This window comes from Ascaphus truei, chromosome 15, assembly GCF_040206685.1.
Source record: "Ascaphus truei isolate aAscTru1 chromosome 15, aAscTru1.hap1, whole genome shotgun sequence".
NCBI classification, from domain to species: Eukaryota; Metazoa; Chordata; class Amphibia; order Anura; family Ascaphidae; genus Ascaphus; species Ascaphus truei.
This window is the reverse complement of record NC_134497.1, coordinates 36,940,912-36,964,719: the sequence shown is the minus strand read 5'-3', so window position 1 is coordinate 36,964,719 and position 23,808 is coordinate 36,940,912. Positions and strand designations below refer to the sequence as shown.

The following is a 23,808-nucleotide window of genomic DNA, read 5'->3' as shown; positions in this document are numbered from 1 at the left end:
TGTTTTAGACAAAGAAACTCGTGTGTATAAAAAGGCTACATGGGTCTCCCCTGGCAGAATCTCTTTTTTTGTTTCAAATATTTTTATTAGGCATACATACATTGAAAAACATAATAGTATTTCTTAGCCTAATACAGGGTTTTTTGGTGGTTTATAGCATATCCCTACAAACATTTTCTTTATACGTTTACCTCCACTGCTAATTTCTATCCACAAGGTCTCTACATTCTCATCATTCCCTTCATAAACATCATCCCTTATAATAGGTTTTAGATCCGGTTTAACACATGAATATACTCCACCTCCTCTTCTATTTGCTCGATTCTTCCGAAAAAGGGAATAACCCTATCCTAAGGAGGATATATTGTATTCTACCTAGCAACTTGTTTTAGACAAAGAAACTCATGTATGTATAAAAAGGCTACATGGGCCCTCCACTTGCAGAGTCTCTTAGTGACACTCCTTTATGATCATTCAGAATATTACAATAAACTCTCATTATCCACGACCTGTTGTTTGCTCTTATCTTCATGCATTTGCTAACAACCACAACCTCCATAACCCCTTGTTCCCTCATATATTCTATTTAGTTTGTCATCTGTTTCATTCCCCTCCCCATCCTAGTTTAAAATGTTGGTTTAGCTTATCTTACCTATGTATATAACGGGCCATATATTGGCCATTATATACATAGGAAACACAGGGCTAATGCCAGCCTGGAGTAGGTGATGGTAAAAAGTCCTCAAGATGACAAAGTGACACAAAGTTGAGTTTTCTTCCGTGGAATAAACAGAAAGTGGGGTTGATGTAACAAGGTGATGTAGCAGGAATGTGTTCCATTAGCAACCTGAGCGTATAACATGCCCTGGACTGATTTGGAAACTGGACTATAGAAAAAGCCTTGAGCCACAGTCTAATGAGGTAACAATGTCGGTTTGGGCTTGAATAAGAAAACTAAAAAAGTGTAACCAGCCCCTGTAAAAAAAAGTGTAACATTATGCTCAAGTGCAGGGTCATGAACATATATGATCAAAAACAGAAATGCTGTTTAAAGCGTAAAAGGAGTCAGTATGAAAAGGTATCATGCCAAGCACACCTCTGAGGAAGGCAGCATGGCCTTGATGTCTCTGATTTAGGCCTCATTCAGGGTGCCAGAGGCAGGAGTTGGAGGGCGGGCGTTCGGGAGGGCGGCAGTCTGCTGGGCGATGTGTGTTCATCCCCAGCAGACTTTTTCAGGAGTTGAGGAGGGGGCGGGGCTACAGACGTGAGGTTAGGGATCGAGGCTGCAGTCTTGAAATCATTCTCAAGAATGATTTCATTGGCTGCCGAGGTCCCAGTGACTCTGCTGCAGCTTCAAAAAACGAGTTTTTTGTTTATTGAAACTGTAGCCAGCGTCAACTCCTGGCTTCGGAGACAGGGCAGCTGCTACCCTGACAACCAGTATTCAATTTGAATACTTTGTGTCCCACGGCAGCTCGCACGGCAGCACGCCCTCCCTCCGAAGCCTGCACCCTGAACGAGGCCTTAGAGAAGGAGGGCATCACACTATTAAAGCAGGAGAATAAAAAGGTGAGAGCGCACATGCAGTCTTACTTCCATCCTTTTTCCTATTGTCTCCTCAGTCCTATTTGTCTGAATATTGTTTGAACAGGCCGTGTAAGGCGACATACGGGCAGCAATGGTGCTGAACAAGGCTGTGAGAAGAAGACAGGAGTGAGGGGAGAGGTGCAAAGAGCTGCTGTGATCACATGCTCATTGCCATTTACTTGAGTGCCTGTTAAAGTGCAATTGAGGCTATTGCACTTTAGTGAATCTAGTGTTTGGTAAACAGAGGAGGCAAAGGGGATACGGAAAAATAACCCCCTGCAGATCAGTACCTGGGAGGCAAATAAAGGGTGTGGGAGTAAGGGGGAAACAGAACACAAACAGCAATAGAAACACAGTAAGAGAAAGGGGGAAAAGGGGGGAGGGGGAAAAAGGGGGGGTGGGAGTTGACCACCCAGTCAGACCCCAGTCTGTAGGTGTACTTTAACTACGCTGGACTCCACACTCCCTTTAGATGAAACGCTGATTCCAGGAGTAGCTGGATGCCTTGCTTCACTCCGTTAGCTGGATACACATGCCACAGCTCTGTAGCTCTGTATGGGCTGTTATATAGTGGCTGCACGCGCAGCACCGATAATTCAGTCTGCCTTTCTACAGTATAATTGTGCAGCGTGCACGGCAGTGAGCGTGGACGACAGGGGGGGGAAGACGGAGAAAAGAATGATTTCGCCCCGCTACTGGCGCTGTAATGTATGTGTGTCTGTGTCAAAGTTGAATTAAAAAAAATATTTTTCATTGTGCAAAATTTTTTTTTATATGAAAAATATTATTTAATACATTATTAACTCACACAATCTATACACACACACATACACACACACACACACACACACACACACACAGTACCTTCCCTCACAGCATACACACAAAATACGTGCGTCACGTGTGGTCTAACAGTGACACACACACACACACACACACACACACACACACACACACACACACACACACACACACACACACACACACACACACACACACACACACACACACACACACACACACACACACACACTTGAAGGAGAGAACTTGCCTGCTGCTGCTGCTGCTCCAAAACTGTCTCACTACCGGCTGCTCAGTTGAACTGGCACACAACCCCCCCTCTCCCTCCCCCTACACTGAGAAAAACATAAAATGTATCAAATTTGTCCTTGCACTGCTTGCAAGTTGCACTTTGGAAAATGCATTGCACTGGGTCCCACTGGTTTCTCTGCTCCACTACCCTGGTCTCTCTGCTCTCCCCCGTCTCTCTGCTCTCCCATTATTTCTCTGCTCCCCCCTCCTCCCCTGGTTTCTCTGCACCCCCCCCTCTTCTGTTTTCTCTGCTTCCCCCCCCCCCCGTCTTCTGGTTTCTCTGCTCCCCCCCCCTCTTCTGGTTTCTCCCCCCCCTGATTTCTCTGCTCTCCCCCTGTCTCTCTGCTCTCCCTCCTGTCTCTCTGCTCTCCCCCCTGATTTCTCTGCTCTCCCCCCTGTCTCTCTGCTCTCCCCTTATTTCTCTGCCCCCCCCCCTCCCCTGGTTTCTCTACTCCCCCTCCCCTGGTTTCTCTGCTCCCCCCCCTCTTCTGGTTTCTCTGCTCCCCCCCCCCCCGATTTCTCTGCTCCCCCCCCTGAATTCTCTGCTCTCCCCCCGTCTCCCTGCTCTCCCCCCTGTCTCCCTGCTCTCCCCCCTGTCTCTCTGCTCTCCCCCCGTCTCTCTGCTCTCCCCCCGTCTCTCTGCTCTCCCCCCTGTCTCTCTGCTCTCCCCCCTGTCTCTCTGCTCTCCCCCCTGTCTCTCTGCTCTCCCCCCTGTCTCTCTGCTCTCCCCCCTGTCTCTCTGCTCTCCCCTGGTTTCTCTGCTCCCCCCCCCCTCTTCTGGTTTCTCTGCTCCCCCCCCTAAATTCTCTGCTCTCCCCCCATCTCTCTGCTCCCCCCGTCTCTCTGCTCCCCCCGTCTCTCTGCTCCCCCCGTCTCTCTGCTCCCCCCGTCTCTCTGCTCCCCCCGTCTCTCTGCTCCCCCCGTCTCTCTGCTCTCCCCGTCTCTCTGCTCTCCCCGTCTCTCTGCTCTCCCCGTCTCTCTGCTCTTCCCCCGTCTCTCTGCTCTTCCCCCGTCTCTCTGCTCTCCCCTGGTTTCTCTGCTCCCCCTCCCCTGGTTTCTCTGCTCCCCCCCCTCTTCTGGTTTCTCTGCTCCCCCTCCCCTGGTTTCTCTGCTCCCCCCCCTCTTCTGGTTTCTCTGCTCCCCCCCCCTGAATTCTCTGCTCTCCCCCCGTCTCTCTGCTCTACCCCCCCGTCTCTCTGCTCCCCCCTTCTCTCTGCTCTCCCCCCCGTCTCTCTGCTCTCCCCCCCGTCTCTCTGCTCTCCCCACCCTGTCTCTCTGCTCTCCCCCACCCTGTCTCTCTGCTCTCCCCCTGTCTCTCTGCTCTCCCCCGTCTCTGCTCTCCCCCCGTCTCTCTGCTCCCCCGTCTCTCTGCTCTCCCCCGTCTCTGCTCTCCCCCGTCTCTCTGCTCTTCCCCCCGTCTCTCTGCTCTTCCCCCCCCCTGTCTCTCTGCTCTTCCCCCCCCCCTGTCTCTCTGCTCTTTCCCCCCCCCTGTCTCTCAGCTCTTCCCCCCCGTCTCTCTGCTCTTCCCCCCCTGGTCTCTCTGCTCTCCCCCCTGGTCTCTCTGCTCTCCTCCCCCGTCTCTCTGCTCTCCCCCCCCGGCTCTCTGCTCTCCCCCCGTCTCTCTGCTCTCCCCCCGTCTCTGCTCTCCCCCCGTCTCTCTGCTCTCCCCCCCGTCTCTCTGCTCTCCCCCCTCCCGTCTCTCTGTTCTCCCCCCCGTCCCTCTGCTCTCCCCCATCGTCCCTCTGCTCTCCCCCATCGTCCCTCTGCTCTCCCCCCTGTCTCTGCTCTCCCTCCTGTCTCTGCTCTCCCCCCGTCTCTCTGCTCTCCCCCCCGTCTCTCTGCTCTCCCCCACCCTGTCTCTCTGCTCTCCCCCTGTCTCTCTGCTCTCCCCCGTCTCTGCTCTCCCCCCGTCTCTCTGCTCCCCCGTCTCTCTGCTCTCCCCCGTCTCTGCTCTCCCCCGTCTCTCTGCTCTTCCCCCCGTCTCTCTGCTCTTCCCCCCCCCTGTCTCTCTGCTCTTCCCCCCCCCTGTCTCTCTGCTCTTTCCCCCCCCTGTCTCTCAGCTCTTCCCCCCCGTCTCTCTGCTCTTCCCCCCCTGGTCTCTCTGCTCTCCCCCCTGGTCTCTCTGCTCTCCTCCCCCGTCTCTCTGCTCTCCCCCCCGTCTCTCTGCTCTCCCCCCGTCTCTCTGCTCTCCCCCCGTCTCTGCTCTCCCCCCGTCTCTCTGCTCTCCCCCCCGTCTCTCTGCTCTCCCCCCTCCCGTCTCTCTGTTCTCCCCCCCGTCCCTCTGCTCTCCCCCATCGTCCCTCTGCTCTCCCCCATCGTCCCTCTGCTCTCCCCCCTGTCTCTGCTCTCCCTCCTGTCTCTGCTCTCCCCCCGTCTCTCTGCTCTCCCCCCTGTCTCTGCTCTCCCCCCCGTCTCTCTGCTCTCCCCCCGTCTCTCTGCTCTCCCCCCGTCTCTCTGCTCTCCCCCGTCTCTCTGCTCTCCCCCCGTCTCTCTGCTCTCCCCCCGTCTCTCTGCTCTCCCCCCGTCTCTCTGCTCTCCCCCGTCTCTCTGCTCTCCCCCCGTCTCTCTGCTCTCCCCCGTCTCTCTGCTCTCCCCCCGTCTCTCTGCTCTCCCCCCGTCTCTCTGCTCTCCCCCCTGTCTCTCTGCTCTCCCCGTGTCTCTCTGCTCTCCCCCACGTGTCTCTCTGCTCTCCCCCACGTGTCTCTCTGCTCTCCCCCCGTCTCTCTGCTCTCCCCCCGTCTCTCTGCTCTCCCCCCCCTCTCTGCTCTCCCCCCCGTCTCTCTGCTCTCCCCCCGTCTCTCTGCTCTCCCCCCGTCTCTCTGCTCTCCCCCCCTGACTCTCTGCTCCCCCGTCTCTCTGCTCTCCCCCCCCGTCTCTCTGCTCTCCCCCCCGTCTCTCTGCTCTCCCCCCCGTCTCTGCTCTCCCCCCCGTCTCTCTGCTCTCCCCCCGTCTCTCTGCTCTCCCCCCGTCTCTCTGCTCTCCCCCCGTCTCTCTGCTCTCCCCCCCGTCTCTCTGCTCTCCCCCCCGTCTCTCTGCTCTCCACCCGTCTCTCTCCTCTCCCCCCGTCTCCCTCCTCTACCCCCGTCTCTCTCCTCTCCCCCCGTCTCTCTCCTCTCCCCCCGTCTCTCTCCTCTCCCCCCGTCTCTCTGCTCTCCCCCCGTCTCTCTGCTCTCCCCCCGTCTCTCTGCTCTCCCCCCGTCTCTCTGCTCTCCCCCCGTCTCTCTGCTCTCTCCCCGTCTCTCTGCTCTCCCCCCCCTGTCTCTCTGCTCTCCCCCCCCCTGTCTCTCTGCTCTCTCCCCGTCTCTCTGCTCTCCCCCCCCGTCTTCTGCTCTCCCCCCCCGTCTTCTGCTTTCCCCCCGTCTCTCTGCTCTCCCCCCCCGTCTCTCTGCTCTCCCCCCGTCTCTCTGCTCTCCCCCCGTCTCTCTGCTCTCCCCCCCTGTCTCTCTGCTCTCCCCCCCGTCTCTCTGCTCTCCCCCCTGTCTCTCTGCTCTCCCCCCGTCTCTCTCCTCTCCCCCCGTCTCTCTGCTCTCCCCCCGTCTCTCTGCTCTCCCCCGTCTCTCTGCTCTCCCCCCCTGTCTCTCTGCTCTCCCCCCGTCTCTCTGCTCTCCCCCACCCTGTCTCTCTGCTCTCCCCCCCGTCTTCTGCTCTCCCCCCCTGTCTCTCTGCTCTCCCCCACCCTGTCTCTCTGCTCTCCCCCCCCGTCTTCTGCTCTCCCCCCCCGTCTCTCTGCTCTCCCCCCCCCGTCTCTCTGCTCTCCCCCCCTGTCTCTCTGCTCTCCCCCCCGTCTCTCTGGTCTCCCCCCGTCTCTCTGCTCTCCCCCCCACCCTGGTTTCTCTGCTCCCCACGTCTCTCTTTTCCCCCCGCCATCGTCACTTCCCCCCCCACCGTCTCTCCCCCCCCACGTCTCTTCCCCCCCCCCACCGTCTCTCTTCCCCCCCCACCGTCTCTTTTCCCCCCCCAACGTCTCTCTTTCCCCCGTCTCTTCCCTCCCCGTCTCTTTCCCCCCCCTGTCTCTTTCCCCCCCCCCCTGTCTCTTTCCCTCCCGTCTCTTGCCCCCCCCCGTCTCTTGCCCCCCCCCTGTCTCTTGCCCCCCCCTTGTCTCTCTTCCCCTCCCCCCCCGGTTAGAGAGAGCCTGTTGCTAAAAAATTTGAATCCCACCACCGACGCTACCACACGATGTGCACCAGCCGCTGCCACCTCCTGCCCAGGTAAGTAACTAACCCGCCGCCTCACACCCCTGCGCCTACAGCCTCCCCTCCCCGCTCACACTCCTGCCGCCGCCGGGGCCTCAAACCCCTGCGCCTCCCCGATCACACCCCTGCCGCCGGGGCCTCCCTTGCCACCTTACCTCACACCCCCTGTGCCTCCCGCCACCTCACATCCCCGGCCGCTACAGTCAGCGAGGAACCGACTGGACGAGACCAAGAGGGGGAGCGGGGAGCCAGGAGGGGGAGCAGGCACAACAAATGCAGACACGCTGCCTCCCGCCTCAGATTCGCGGGGGAGCGGCCGGAGAGGGGAGGGAACGGCCGCCGCATGCACGCACCTCCGTCTGCACCAGCACACGGTAGGTTCCGCCGATGGGGGGTGGAGCGGACGGACGACTGTCAGAGACAGCGGGGGAACGGACAGGGGAGCATGCGGACGCCGGATACATTGTCACTCCACCCCCCCCCTTCACTTCCCTCCCCCCTTCAGATCCCCATCTTCACCACCCCCCTTCACCTCCCATCCCCCACCTCACCCTCCCCTCCTTCCTTTCACTCCCCCCCGTCCTGACTTTCACCCCCCCCGCTCCTGCCTTTCACCCCCCCTGCCTTTCACCCTCCCGCTCCTGCCTTTCACCCCCCCGCTCCTGCCTTTCAGCCCCCCCGCTCAGTCACCCACCCAGTCACCCACCCACCCAGTCACCCACCCACCCATTCACCCACCCACCCACTCAGTAACCCACCCACTCAGTCACCCACCCACTCAGTCACCCACCCAGTCACTCAGTCACCCACCCACTCAGTCACCCACCCACTCAGTCACCCCCCCACTCAGTCACCCCCCCCCACTCAGTCACCCCCCCACTCAGTCACCCCCCCACTCAGTCAACCCCCCACACAGTCAACCCCCCACACAGTCAACCCCCCACTCAGTCACTCAGTCACCCACACAGTCACCCACCCACTCAGTCACTCACCCACCCAGTCACTCACCCACTCAGTCAACCCCCCACTCAGTCAACCCCCCACTCAGTCAACCCCCCACTCAGTCACCCACACAGTCACCCACCCACTCAGTCACTCACCCACCCAGTCACTCACCCACCCAGTCAGTCACCCACCCACCCAGTCACACAGTCACCCACCCACTCAGTTACCCACCCACTCAGTCACCCACACAGTCACAGTCACCCACCCACTCAGTCACTCAGGCACACACCCAGTCACCCACCCAGTCACTCACCCACCCAGTCAGTCACTCACCCAGTCACTCACCCACCCACTCAGTCATTCACCCAGTCACCCACTCACTCAGTCACCCACTGTCAAGTCACTGTCACCCACTCAGTCACCTGTCTTTTGTGGTAAATATAAAAATAAACATGTTGCATTGTAATCTTTTTTTCTGTATGACAATAAGAAAACAGTTACGTTAAAGTTGTGCGCTAAAAAATATTTTACCCTGGTAAGTGCGCTATGGGTTGGGGGAAAGGGGAGGGCGGGGGAGGGGGGGCGGCCGCCCTGCTCCTTTCATTTGTCCTGGGCCCCATGCTTTCTGTTGACGACCCTGCTCCCGCCCGCCACCGCAGCAGACACCCCACCCCCCAGTAAGTCAGCTGCAAGTCACACACCGCACCCAAAGTCTGCCACCGCAGAGATATCCGCAGCGTACCGCAGCACCCCGTCACTAACCCACCCGCAGTGAGCCGCCGCACAACCCTCCCGCCTATCCCCCCAGTAATGTTTCACTGGGCAGCTCTGAAGGGGGGGGGGGGAAATCACAACCCTCCCGCACTCCAGTGAGCCTCTGCTGCCGAGCTCTGAAGTGGGGGGTAGGATTACAACATTTTGTCTGTCTTTGTTTTCACAAGTCTGTGTCTTGTGTCTCACGCTGTGTTCCTGCAATCATTCGTGTTCACTAGTTTGTGAAAGAATGTGCACGTTGCGAGTGTATCAGTTTGGCTACCAGGAGACTCAAGGTCAAAATCGGCCTATGGCTCTATGCCCAGAAATGAGGGGGAAGCTCGTATTCTGCAGCATATTCAGCCTTGGAGATAAAATTGTATTCTAATATACCTTGTTCATTGTATAAAAAAGTTTTAACCCAGTTTTTACTTATTTAGTGACCTTTATAATGATTCGTTTAGAACAATAAAAAAAATTATAAATATAATGATTGGTTTAGAATAAGGAGGATATATTGTATTCTACCTAGCAACTTGTTTTAGACAAAGAAACTCATGTATGTATAAAAAGGCTACATGGGCCCTCCACTTGCAGAGTCTCTTAGTGACACTCCTTTATGATCATTCACAATATTACAATAAACTCTCATTATCCACGACCTGTTGTTTGCTCTTATCTTCATGCATTTGCAAACAACCACAACCTCCATAACCCCTTGTTCCCTCATATATTCTATTTAGTTTGTCATCTGTTTCATTCCCCTCCCCATCCTAGTTTAAAATGTTGGTTTAGCTTATCTTACCTATGAATATAACGGGCCATATATTGGCAATTATATACATAGGAAACACAGGGCTAACGTCAGCCTGGAGTAGGTGATCAAATATTTGCGGTATTTGTGCAGTTCTAATAAATATCAGAACTTGATGTATGGCAGTTTTTACTTCAAAATGTGATATTTGTCTGTTTTTTTTATCAGATCTGATGCTTTTAACGGGTCTGATAAAAAGTGCTTTATTTTTGGCACTGCAACGCTGATTAATTGCACGATTATAATAAGGCGCTTTTCTATGGGCGGTAATACTGCATTTTTAGTTATCACAGGTTTAGTGATATTATGTTCTAGTTTTCAAGTAATGGTGATCTTTCAATATTTGCAATTTAACATCAGTAATAAGACAATAGAGATGTAAAAACCACACAACACACAGATTCCTGATTACCTTGTGCTGGCGCGTTACTTTTCCACTGCGTCCAAGCTCTTTTCCATATTCATCTCCATACCAGACCAGGAGCTCTGTGTGTGGGGGGGGAGGTCTGTGCGGGTTCTGTAGTAGATTTTCCTCTGGTACTGGAACGCCACAAGGTTCTGTTCTTCCTCGTTTCTCGCACAATTTACAAACCTAAAATTGGGACAGTTAGTGAGGTCTCAAAGTAATGTCTATTTTATAAAGGAAGAGCTGAAAAGAGATACAAGTTGTTAATAATATGACTTGTCTTTTCTTTCTTCTCTACAGTTTTTGAGGCGAACACAAGTTAATGGAAAGCAATATATATACACAATGGCTCACTTGTATACCCACAGTTTGAAAGGAATGGGAGCCACAGGCCACACCAGTGACTACTTTCTTATTACTTAAAAACAAAACAAAAAACACTGTTGTAATTAAAAAGTCCTCACGATGACACAAGTGACACAAAGGTGAGTTTTCTTCCGGTGGAATAAACAGACAGTGGGGTTGATGTAACAAGGTGATGTAGCAGGAATGTGTTCCATTAGCAACCTGAGCTTATAACATGCCCTGGACTGATTTGGAAACTGGAATATAGATAAAGCCTTGAGCCACAGTCTAATGAGGTAACAATGTCGGTTTGGGCTTGAATAAGAAAACTAAAACTAAAAAAGTGTAACCAGCCCCTGTAAGAAAAGTGTAACATTATGCTCAAGTGCAGGGTCATGTATATATATGATCAAATACAGAAATGCTGTTTAAAGCTTAAAAGGAGTCAGTATGAAAAGGTATCATGCCAAGCACACCTCTGAGGAAGTCAGGCATGGCCTTGATGTCTCTGATTTAGAGAAGGAGGGCATCATACTATTAAAGCAGGAGAATAAAAAGGTGAGAGCGCACATGAAGTTTTACTTCCATCCTTTTTCCTATTGTCTCCTCAGTCCTATTTGTCTGAACATTCTTTGAACAGGCCGTGTATGTCTACAAACGAGCAGCAATGGTGCTGAACAAGGCTGTGAGGAGAAGACAGGAGTGAGGGGAAAGGTGCAAAGAGCTGCTGTGATCACATGCTCATTGCCATTTACTTGAGTGGCTGTTAAAGTGCAATTGAGGCTATTGCACTTTAGTGAATCTAGTGTTTGGTAAACAGAGGAGGCAAAGTGGATAAGGAAAAATAACCCCCTGCAGATCAGTACCTGGGAGGCAAATAAAGGGTGTGGGAGGAAGGAGGATACAGAACACAAACAGCAATAGAAACACAGTAAGAGAAACCATGTGGGACGGGTAACTCTTCTCTTGAGTGGGTATTGCGGATATAATTTGACAAGCTGTTTGGGGGATAAATTAAAGGAATATTTCTGTAACTTCAGTAGTTCCGGGAGGTTTTGCAAGTTTTTGGAAAGGATTACTAGCCTTGACAAAGCTCATTCGCGAAACGCGCGCGTCGGCACCACGTGACCACGTGCACGCGCGGAGCCCTCGCTAACAAGACGCTGACACATTGTAACTCAGGGAAGTCAGCGCGGCTCTGCTCCCGCACAATACGGGCTTACTATAGACCCGACGGTCTAATATGCCAACACATGGAACGGCACAATATATCTGGCAACGTATCACACTAAATAAAAGGATACCTAAATGCAAGCATCCTACTACAGCACTCAGCTTATAGGATACAATTTAGCAAGCAAAAGGCACCCTATCCAGTGATTAACCTCTGGACTGCCAGTCTACCACCACATATGGAGTAGTGCTGCACCCATAAGGGAAAGGTCTTAACAGCAGACCTGTTCATTAACCCTTCAAGGAGCAGCACTAAGCTGATAACTCCGTATTAGAACATACAGGAGTTTCAGCAGTGCCACTACGTTCACAGTAATTTTATAATACTAGTGTTAACTTGAGATCTGCTACTACAGATCCGAGGTTCACACGTCACATCAGTAAAATCTATTTGCACTTACACACCATCAATTCCACTGTTGGTGTAAGTGGACACCATTGGATGCACAACAACTTAGATTTGCAACGCAGCAAACTACATCATAATACTGGCTGCAGTATAAGCAGCACAGTAACAGTTCATTGTGTCAGTGCACCCATTAGTATTTTATTACTGTGGCACTACATATATGGTCTCAATCACCGTTCCTACCATACCAACATCTCTAGCCAATCACTCTATATGAGGGACACTAGGGCCAGTGAGTTTCCTAACACTGGACATTAATATCCTTCATTAACTCCTCTGGTAATTATTAATTCCAAGAGTTGAACACACTTGGAACCATTTAATAATTGTTTTAAACCCCATTGTTTTAATAAAGTTGTTTAAATAAATAAAGTAATTTTAATACATTCATCATCTCACATTGGAAAAGAGTGCTATCTACTGTATAGGGGTTCTGTTCGTCTTCCAGTATATCAATTTACCTGCCCCTTGCAGCACCATTTCTTCAACCCCTATTCAATATAAGCTGTAGCGGGGGTACCTCACCAGTACACAAGTTTTTGGAAAGACAATAAGTGATGGTAATGGTCACAGAGTAATAGTCTGGAGAATATAGATGTGGCATTAGCTGCCCAGTAAACTAGGTAAAGTAGTGTAGGTGACAGGAACCAAAGTTATCCATAATGTCAACAGCTGCCTCTGGTTAAATAAGGCTTTGAAAAAAGTGGCCCTGTGTTCCTAAGAGGGGAAAGACTTGTGTGGGGGGAGTGCTTAGGATAGCTAGCAAGGAGAAAAGGCTGATTGTACAAACTCTTATGGGTTTGTGATCTCAGGATTTATTTAAACTGAAGCAGAGTAGGAAAATGGTATTTAAAGGGGCAGTCCCTCCTAGGAAGAACGTGAACCAACAACAATGGGATATTTAATAGGTTAAATGTCAACTGTCAAGTTAAAAAAACCCGTTTAGAAAACAAAAAAAATAACATTTCCGTAGAAAACAAAGTAATTATAATGCCCTCATTAGTCAAACACATAAATGTTCCTGCAGAAATAAACAACAGGATATCACAATACACAAATAGGGAGAGAGAGGGAGAGACTTTAGCAAACAAAAAACCATAACGTTTCCATAGAAAAAAAAGTAATTATAATGTTCTCATTAGTCAAACATAAATATTCCTGGAGAAATACAGAACAGGATTTCTTTCACAATACACAAATAAGTAAAACAGTTATTTTAACCCTTTGAGTGACGGAGGGGTCCCGTGATCGCTCTCTCATGATGACAGAACGGACGGGGAGACCCCCTCCCTTCTATCCCACCTAGAGATAGATCCGTCCTGCCCTGCACAGGAGCACAGAATGTCATCTCCCATAGGAAACCCAGCAGGATTACTATGACGTAGCTATTACATCATGGGGCCAGACACGGTGACATAGCAACTACAGCACAAGGGCACCCAAAGGGTTAAATGGGGATTTCATCCTTTTCAGGGAAATCTTATACTCCAAGTGATTTCATGTTTTCCGCCGCTAGTTTGGATTTAAAGCAGCCGTTCAAGCTGCCTTAAAAAAAAAAATCCCCTTCGATATGCGCATCAATGCAATTTAAACACTGACAAGTAATTAGCTAAGTTGCATATGGATCCGTTCTCCTATGATCAATCGGCAAAGATTCGGTTCAAAATGTATTATATCAGATAATAAATGCCCCTAGTTTGATAAACCATTTGAGATAAATTAAGCATAAAAAAAGAATAAAAACGATAATGATTAAAAGACAAAAAGACCCACCACAAGCTACAGTAGTAATCAATAGAGGAAAAAACCTGTTACTAACAGACACACCATAAACATTGGGACTAACTCAATGAGGGAAGATCGGACAGATGAATATGGGATGTATAATCACAAATAAAGCCCAAGGAGGAGAAAAATGGAATTCTTAAGGCAGTTCCAGTAAAGTAGATGAATATAAGAATTGCTTAGTGTGATCTCACCAATAATTAGCTCGTGAGCCGTAGCAGCAGGGAGCCCATCAGCTCAGTATCCTCGTACAAGAAAGCCACGATTATGCTGTTCCGGTAGTGATCCTACTGTATGACAACCTGCTAACTCACAAGCCAAAGCGATGCCCCGATTGGAAGAGTGGTGCGGGGGGGGGGGGGAAGAGTGGTGAGGGGGTGAGGGGAGTGAGGGGGGAGGAGGGGAAGGGGGGGAGAGGGAGGAGGGGAAAGGGGGGGAGGAAAGGAGGGGAAGGGGGGGGAGGAGGGGAGGGAGTTGACCACCCAGTCAGACCCCAGTCTGTAGGTGTACTTTAACTACGCTGGACTCCACACTCCCTTTAGATGAAACGCTGATTCCAGGAGTAGCTGGATGCCTTGCTTCACTCCGTTAGCTGGATACACATGCCACAGCTCTGTAGCTCTGTATGGGCTGTTATATAGTGGCTGCACGCGCAGCACCGATAATTGGCTGAGGTTAGTCAGCCTTTCTATAATTGTGCCACATGCACGGCAGTGAGCGTGGACGACAGGGGAGGAAGACGGAGAAAAGAATGATTTCGCCCCGCTACCGGCGCTGTAATGTATGTATGTGTGTCTGTGTCAAAGTTGAATTAAAAAAAATATTTTTTATTGAGCTATTTATTTGAAAAATATTATGTAATACATTATTAACTCACACAATCTATACACACACACATACACACACACACAGTACCTTCGCTCACAGCATACACAAAAAATGCGTGCACGCACATTCGCACAGATGCGCGCCCGCGCCTTACTCCTCTGGTCTCCCGTTCCACAGTGCCTGTTAGTGGAAAATCCTCTACAGCTGGTGATGGGGGCTTCAAAGTGACATAGACCCTACACGTTTCGGCAGATCAAGTTCTGACTTCATCAGGGGTGTGTCTAGAAGTGTGGCAGCTGCCAATCATTATAGAGGTAACAATAAACTCTCATTATCCACGACCTGTTTGCTCTTATCTTCATGCATTTGCAAACAACCACAACCTCCATAACCCCTTGTTCCCTCATATATTCTATTTAGTTTGTCATCTGTTTCATTCCCCTCCCCATCCTAGTTTAAAATGTTGGTTTAGCTTATCTTACCTATGTATATAACGGGCCATATATTGGCCATTATATACATAGGAAACACAGGGCTAAAGCCAGCCTGGAGTAGGTGATCAAATATTTGCGGTATTTGTGCCGTTCTAATAAATATCGGAACTTGATGTATGGCAGTTTTTACTTCAAAATGTGATATTATGTCTGTTTTTTTTATCAGATCTGATGCTTTTAACGGGTCTGATAAAAAGTGCTTTATTTTTGGCGCTGCAACGCTGATTAATTGCACGATAATAATAAGGCACTTTTCTATGGGCGGTAACCCAGCATTTTTAGTTATCACAGGTTTAGTGATATTAAGTTCTAGTTGTCAAGTAATGGTATATGCAGATCTTTCAATATTTGCAATTTAACATCAGTAATAAGACAATAGAGATGTAAAAACCACACAACATACATATTCCTGATTACCTAGTGCTGGCGCGTTACTTTTCCACAGCGTATCCCAATTGATACCAAGTTCTTTCCATATTCATTTCCATACCAGGAGCTCTGTGTGTGGGGGGAGATCTGTGCAGATTCTGTAGTAGATTTTCCTGTGGTACTGCAACGCCACAAGGTTCTGTTCTTCCTCGTTTCTCGCACAATTTACAAACCTAAAATTGGGACAGTTAGTGAGGTCTCAAAGTAATGTCTATTTTATAAAGGAAGAACTGAAAAAAGATACAGGTTGTTACTAATGTGACTTGTCTTTTCTTTCTTCTCTACAGTTTTTGAGGCGAACACAAGTTAATGGAGAGCAATGTATATACGATGGCTCACTTGTATATACCCACAGTTTGAAAGGAATGGGAGCCACAGGCCCCACCAGTAACTACTTTCTTATTACTTAAAAACAAAACAAAAAAACACTGTTGTAATTAAAAAGTCCTCACGATGACACAAGTGACACAAAGGTGAGTTTTCTTCCGGTGGAATAAACAGAAAGTGGGGTTGATGTAACAAGGTGATGTAGCAGGAATGTGTTCCATTAGCAACCTGAGCGTATAACAGGCCCTGGACCGATTTGGAAACTTTTGAAAAAGCCTTGAGCCACAGTCTAATGAGGTAACAATGTCGGTTTGGGCTTGAATAAGAAAACTAAAACTAAAAAAGTGTAACCAGCCCCTGTAAGAAAAGTGTAACATTATGCTCAAGTGCAGGGTCATGAACATATATGATCAAATACAGAAATGCTGTTTAAAGCTTAAAAGGAGTCAGTATGAAAAGGTATCATGCCAAGCACACCTCTGAGGAAGGCAGCATGGCCTTGATGTCTCTGATTTAGAGAAGGAGGGCATCATACTATTAAAGCAGGAGAATTAAAAGGTGAGAGCGCACATGAAGTCTTACATCCATCCTTTTTCCTATTGTCTCCTCAGTCCTATTTGTCTGAACATTCTTTGAACAGGCCGTGTAAGGCGACATACGGGCAGCAATGGTGCTGAACAAGGCTGTGAGGAGAAGACAGGAGTGAGGGGAGAGGTGCAAAGAGCTGCTGTGATCACATGCTCATTGCCATTTACTTGAGTGGCTGTTAAAGTGCAATTGAGGCTATTGCACTTTAGTGAATCTAGTGTTTGGTAAACAGAGGAGGCAAAGTGGATAAGGAAAAATAACCACCTGCAGATCAGTACCTGGGAGGCAAATAAAGGGTGTGGGAGGAAGGGGGATACAGAACACAAACAGCAATAGAAACACAGTAAGAGAAACCATGTGGTAACTCTTCTCTTGAGTGGGTACTGGGGAAATAATTTGACAAGCTGTTTGGGGGATAAACTAAAGGAATATTTCTGTAACTTCAGTAGTTCCGGGAGGTTTTGCAAGTTTTTGGAAAGACAATAAGTGATGGTAATGGTCACAGAGTAATAGTCTGGAGAATATAGATGTGCCATTAGCTGCCCAGTAAACTAGGTAAAGTAGTGTAGGTGACAGGAACCAAAGTTATCCATAATGTCAGTAGCTGCCTCTGGTTAAAAAAGGCTTTGAAAAAAGTGGCCCTGCGTTCCTAAGACGGGGAAAGAATTGTGTGGGGACAGAGGAAAAGGAGCACTTAGGATAGCTACAGTAGCAAGGAGAAAAGGCTGATTGTACAAACTCTTATGGGTTTGTAATCTCAGGATTTATTTAAACTGAAGCAGAGTAGGAAAATGGTATTTAAAGGGGCAGTCCCTCCTAGGAAGAAAGTGAACCAACAACAATGGCATATTTAATAGGTTAAATGTCAGTTGTCAAGTTAAAAAAACCCGTTTAGAAAACAAAAAAAATAACATTTCCGTAGAAAACAAAGTAATTATTGTGCCCTCATTAGTCAAACACATAAATGTTCCTGGAGAAATAAACAACAGGATATCACAATACACAAATAGGGAGAGAGAGGGAGAGACTTTAGCAAACAAAAAACCATAACGTTTCCATAGAAAACAAAGTAATTATAATGTTCTCATTAGTCAAACACAAATATTCCTGGAGAAATACAGAACAGGATTTCTTTCACAATACACAAATAAGTAAAACAGTTATTTTAACCCTTTGAGTGACGGAGGAGTTACGTGATCGCTCCCTCACTGATGACAGAACAGACGGGGAGACCCCCTCCCTTCTATCCCACGTAGTGATAGATCCGTCCTGCCCTGCACAGGAGCACAGAATGACATCTCCCCTAGGAAAACCAGCAGGATTACTATGACGTAGCTATTACATCATGGGCTTAGACACGGTGACATAGCAGCTACATCAAAAGGGCACCCAAAGGGTTAAATGGTGATTTGATCCTTTTCAGGGAAGTCTTGTACTCCAAGTGATTTCATGTTTTCCGCAGCTAGGTTGGATTTAAAGCAGCAGTTCAAGCTGCCTTAAAAAAAAAAAAAAAAATCCCCTTCGATATGCGCATCAATGCAATCTAAACACTGACAAGTGATTAGCTAAGTTGCATATCGATCCATTCTCCTGTGATCAATCGGCAAAGATTCGGCTCAAAATGTATTATATCAGATAATAAATGCCCCTAGTTTGATAAACCATTTGAGATAAATTAAGCATAAAAAAAGAATAAAAACTATAATGATTAAAAGACAAAAAGACCCACCACAAGCTACAGTAGTAATCAATAGAGGAAAAAACCTGTTACTAACAGACACACCATAAACATTGGGACTAACTCAATGAGGGGAGATCGGACAGATGAATATGGGATGTATAATCACAAATAAAGCCCAAGGAGGAGAAAATGGAATTCTTAAGGCAGTTCCAGTAAAGTAGATGAATATAAGAATTGCTTAGTGTGATCTCACCAATAATTAGCTCGTGAGCCGTAGCAGCAGGGAGTCCTCAGCTCAGTATCCTCGTACAAGAAAGCCACGATTATGCTGTTCCGGTAGTGATCCTACTGTATGACAACCTGCTTAACTCACAAGCCAAAGCGATGCACCGATTGGAAGAGTGGTGCGGGGGGGGAGGAGGGGAAGGAGGGGGGAGGAGGGGACCCCAGTCTGTAGGTGTACTTTAACTACGCTGGACTCCACACTCCCTTTAGAAGAGAGAGAGAGAGAGAGAGAGAGAGAGAGAGAGAGAGAGAGAGAGAGAGAGAGAGAACACTCTAGTACACAAGAAGTTGCCTATACTTTAAAATAGAGTTAATATCAGTTCCTTTTTATACAACTTTATATACTTTTTTTTATAACATTCAATTTATATGTTTAATTGTATTAAAGTTTATATTGTTTTTTTAAAATATTACTATTAATTCCCTTTATAGGATTGTCTATGTATACATATATTTTATGTATTATTTTTCAAGTTTCTTTTATTAAGTAAATATGATTATTTCTTGTTGGTGTTGAATTGTTCCCACTACACACAGGGGTTATATGTATATTTACATTTTGATTTATGTTATAAGTGATTTTTAGTTCATTTTAGTTATAGTGAAAGGTTCCAATTCTTTGGTAATATTTCCATATTTGATGAATGTAGGATTGGTTTCAATAGGATGATTTTTATGTATGTCACGATTTGGGAGAGTTTCTTATTAACTATTAGTTGGGATATTCTTAGTGTTCTTGGTGTGAACATGACCAGGGAGGCGGTCAGGCGGTTCCCCCCCCGCCCGCTTTGTCCCCTTACATAACCGAAATAACGACAGGAGACGGTAAACTGGAGGTAAAATTGGCCGCGGCTATTTTATTAATACATAAACTACGAGGGGTAAATGCCACTCCTCGCCAGAGTGTACTTTCCGCAGGAGGGGGAGGGGAGGGTCAGCCGGCCCCGCGCTGCTGCCGTCTGCGCGAGCGGGTTATCGACGTCATGAATATCTGACCTCGCCCACTCGTGCTCCCCCCGGGCTCAAACGGCCCAGCTCCAGTCTGGCAAGACCAAGCACCTACCCCCCACGAGCCGCCGCGACAAAGGCAAAGCCGGTCAACGACCCCTCCTGCTTGGAACCTTGTTCCTTTCACGATCAGCAGAGTAACAGACTTCCATACTGCAACGGAACAGAGAAGCATTAACATCGCATAAAGTACATGTCCCATGTTACAAATCCCCCGCCCACGCTTCGTTAACGGTTACTGCTAGATTGCCCCAACCTAATTAAGGGGACGGGTGGGTGGGAATTCGCTGGCGGGAGGCAAAGAGGACTTGCCCCCGCCAGCTTGACCTTAAGAGGCCACGGTTGGCTCCTCCCCTGGACAGGGGAGGGCGATGCGGGGGCGGGCCAGAGGGGGGAAGGCCGCCCCCCCCCGGTCATGAACCCCTTCCCGCCTACCGCTTTGTCCCCTTACATAACCGAAATAACGACAGGAGACGGTAAACTGGAGGTAAAATTGGCCGCGGCTATTTTATTAATACATAAACTACGAGGGGTAAATGCCACTCCTCGCCAGATTGTACTTTCCCCAGGAGGGGGAGGGGAGGGTCAGCCGGCCCCGCGCCGCTGCCGTCTGCGCGAGCGGGTTATCGACGTCATGAATATCTGACCTCGCCCACTCGTGCTCCCCCCGGGCTCAAACGGCCCAGCTCCAGTCTGGCGAGAACAAGCACCTACCCCCCACGAGCCGCCACCGACGGCCCTATTTAACCCCCCTTAAACTAGGGTCGTGCCGCCAACCACTCCAGGACCCTCTCCCATCCCTCCTGTAGACTGAGATTAAACAGGTCTATCCCCACCTCTGACATGTGTACCCCATCTGCCATCAACAAACCCCCTGCGCTAGCATCTAAATCCGGGTGTCTTATCCCCCAGCCCCCGCACTGCGCAACAAACCTGCCCACGCCCCCGCTTGCAGGCCCCCGCCCCCCTTCCTAGAAGCGCAGACTAGCTCCCCTACTCGCAATGCTCAAAGAATGCTAATGATTGCCCCAACCTAGTAAATGCCGCATTGAAAAGTGTTGCTTCAAATGTTGAAAAACAGACTAACCCTGTCATCCTTCCAATAATGTCGGCGTCACCGGCCTCCTGGCATCGCTGTGTGGAGCCCCTGGAACCGCGCCCCCTGTTCTTAAGGCATTTTGCCTGCGGATGAGCCTCTCCACAAGTGGTGCATTGGTGCTTGAAACGACAGTTTGCATATGTGCACCGCCCGTCGTTAAAGGCCCAGCACAACCTCTGGCGGGTATTGCCCTGTTTGTCCGTATTCGCGTAAGCGCGTCCCGCCTCCGCCCCTCCCTGAAAAGGCGTCGACTTGTCGGATAGGCCAATCAAGTCAATCCATAGGTCTGTCTCTTTCATGTCCCAAGTTACTTTCCCTTTGTGCGCCGCCATCTTCTGCCTAAACCTCTCATCATAAACCCACCAACCCTTACCCCCGTGTCTCTGATGGGCTTCCCCTATCATATCCTCATACTTAAACAGCGTCGAACATAAGTGGGGAGACTTCTCTCCGATTACCGCGGCTAATATTCTAAAGGCACGGGCCCAATTGGCGTACGTGCGCGGGAAGAGATGCTTCTCGACGTTGTCTTTCCTAGCCTCCCCCTTATCAGATCGCGCCAGTGCCTCCCTGTAATCGGGTAGTAGCGACAGGATTTCCACAAAATCCCCCGCCCAAATAGTCTCCTTTTCTTCCTTTGTCAAATGTGTGCCCAACTCATTAGTGATGCACAACTGTGGAGTTGAAAAGGCCCCTGCCGGAAGCGCTACCTTTGGCGTTGAAACGGCGCCCGAGACCCCGGCCGTGAGAAGAGACACCGGGGTCGATGAGGCTGGGGGAGCTAATAAACCCGGGACCCCGGCTGCAATGGGAAGGGAACAAGCGGTGCCGACGACCCCGGCCGTAGAAGGAGACACCGGTGTCATGCTGGAGGCTGTCGTGGCGAGGTTTGATGCCGCTGCCCCGTCGCCGATGTGCACCCCCCATGCAGCTGCAACTCCTAAAGCTGCGCCTGCCTCACCTGTCCCCGTTGAAGTCCCTGCACCGAAGGAGACTGACGCCTGTGGCTCCAAAGCCTTCAGCTGCCGTGAAGTTCTCCTTCCCTGCTGCACTCAGCGTCGATGGATCCTGGGATAGCCCTGGCGTTGCCTGCCTTATGCCTGCTGCACCCCCTGGAATGTCCCTCCCTGCAGCCTCGCCTGTGCCCTCGTGCTCTGTGCGGACCACCTGTGATGCCAGCCAACACCTAAAAGCGTTTGTCCTGTCGCGCAGCCGCCCCCTCTTTAACGCCGCAGGTTTCTTACCCATCTGTGGCTTCCTGGGAGGAAGAGACCTGGGCAGCGACCTGGTTCGCCCTTCGCCCGATGCCGGCTCCGCGTAGTCAAACCCTCCTGGGTTCTCCGCTCTCCGAAAAACGCTGGCACCAACCGCGGTTGGCCGTCCTGGTCTCCTTGGTCCTGCCGACTTTGCAGGCGAAATCCTGACAGTGACACCGCCCACGTCAGCAACGGGCGGCCGTGTGGCGTGCCGTGACGCCCTATTCTGCGTCACGGTGGCTGGAAGTCGCCGCCCCTCCTTGGCGGGCCGACCTGCGCGCCGATCTGCCTTGTCCTGCGTCCAAGCGGTCGAAGTCCTCCCCACCATCGCTGGAGCCCGACCTGGCCGCTGTGACGCCCTGACTTGCGGTACCGTGACGGAAGGCTGCTGCCCTGCGCGCGGTTGCTGAACTTCGCCTGCCGCCTTGCACTGCAGCACCCTCCGCGCTCCGTTCCTGTGGAGCGCGACCTCTCTGCCTGCCGCCTGTCTAGCGCGCAATGCTGACTGAGGACTGTCACCTGACGCGTTGTGCTGCAGCGCCCTCCGCGTCCCCTTCCTGTGGGAAGCGGCCTTAGTGCCACGTGCTGGTCTTGCTGAGAACAATGCCCGCAGCCGCCGGTCCAGCCATGCCTCGTCATGGTTTCCCGCCTCGGCTTGAAGAAGGCGGAACTTCTCTGCCATCGATGCCATGCTGCTGTGTGGGGGGGGAATGCTCGCTTAACTGGGCCCTGAGCTACTCAACGCTGCGTGTGCGCTCGACAAACTGTTCTAAGCCTATAGCAGCTACGCAGTCCCCCACAGCAGCCACGCACGCATTTCCGTGTGCCCATATATACCCACGAGCGCATTTCCTTGTGCCCATATATATCCACGCGCGCATTTCCGTGTGCCCGTATATACCCACGCGCGCATTTCCGTGTGCCCGTATATACCCACGCGCGCATTTCCGTGTGCCCATATACACACGCGTGCATTTCCGTGTGCCCATATACACACACGCGCATTTCCGTGTGCCCATATACACACGCCCGCATTTCCGTGTGCCCATATACACACGCCCGCATTTCCGTGCGCCCATATACACACGCCCGCATTTCCGTGTGCCCTTATACACACGCGCGCATTTCCGTGTGCCCTTATACCCACGCGCGCATTTACGTGTGCCCTTATACCCAAGCGCGCATTTACGTGTGCCCTTATACACACGCGCGCATTTACGTGTGCCCTTATACACACGCGCGCATTTACGTGTACACTTATACACACGCGCGCATTTACGTGTGCCCTTATACACACTCGCGCATTTACGTGTGCCCTTATACACACGCGCGCATTTACGTGTGCCCTTATACACACGCGCGCATTTACGTGTGCCCATATACACACGCGCGCATTTACGTGTGCCCATAGACACACGCGCGCATTTACGTGTGCCCATATACACACGCGCGCATTTACGTGTGTCCATATACACACGCGCGCATTTACGCATTTAAGTGTGCCCCCATACACACGCGCGCATCCACGTGCGCCCATACACTCACGCGCATACACGTGCCCATACGCATCTACGCGCGCCCATACACATCTACGCGCGCCCATACACACGCGCGCATCTACGTGCGACCATACACACGCGCGCATCTACGTGCGACCATACACACGCGCGCATCCACGTGCGCCCATACGCACATGCGCATCCACGTGCACCACAACCCACTCGCGCATCCATGTGCACCCATACGCACCTGCACCCCTTCCACATGAATTAATTGGGGAATTCAGATAAAAGTAACCAAGCATAAATGCTAAACATTGTGATTCCCATTAACAAGTATTTATCATCTAATAAATACTACAGTATATTTATATAGTTTATAATGTCACTAGATAAAGAGCTCCATTGACATCTACGTGTGCCCACACACATGTGCATCTACATGTGCCCACACACACGCGCGCATCTGCGTGTGCCCACACACACGCGCGCATCTACGTGTGCCCATACGCATACACATACATGCCTACATACACATAAGTATGCACAGATTTACATGCACCCATGTACACATACATATATACGTACCCGTATACATATATATATATATATACCCGCACACACACCTGCGCATCAGCGTGCCCCCCCGCGCCGAAACTTTAACTGCGGGGGCAGACCGTGAAGCGCCCACCCCTTCGCGCCTAGGGCCGCAACCACTAAGAGCGGCTGAACTAGCCTATACATGCATATAT

The 23,808-nt window shown here is 50.5% G+C and overlaps 1 protein-coding gene across 3 annotated transcripts in view; it reads right to left on the bottom strand.

Moving 5' to 3' along the window:
- LOC142466814 (uncharacterized) overlaps window positions 1-23,808 on the bottom strand; it is a 361,963-nt gene that overhangs the window by 17,490 nt on the left and 320,665 nt on the right. Inside the window, exons 1-3 of one of the 3 annotated variants that reach the window (XM_075572279.1) lie at window positions 18,163-18,288; window positions 15,302-15,486; window positions 9,797-9,976 (exon numbers count right to left, since the gene is read on the bottom strand). The gene's annotated coding sequence lies outside the window, so the exon portion shown is untranslated. Of the gene's footprint in view, window positions 1-9,796; window positions 9,977-13,756; window positions 13,884-15,301; window positions 15,487-18,162; window positions 18,289-23,808 lie in introns of those variants that run through there. The other 2 variants (XM_075572280.1, XM_075572281.1) reach the window with 2 other exon arrangements.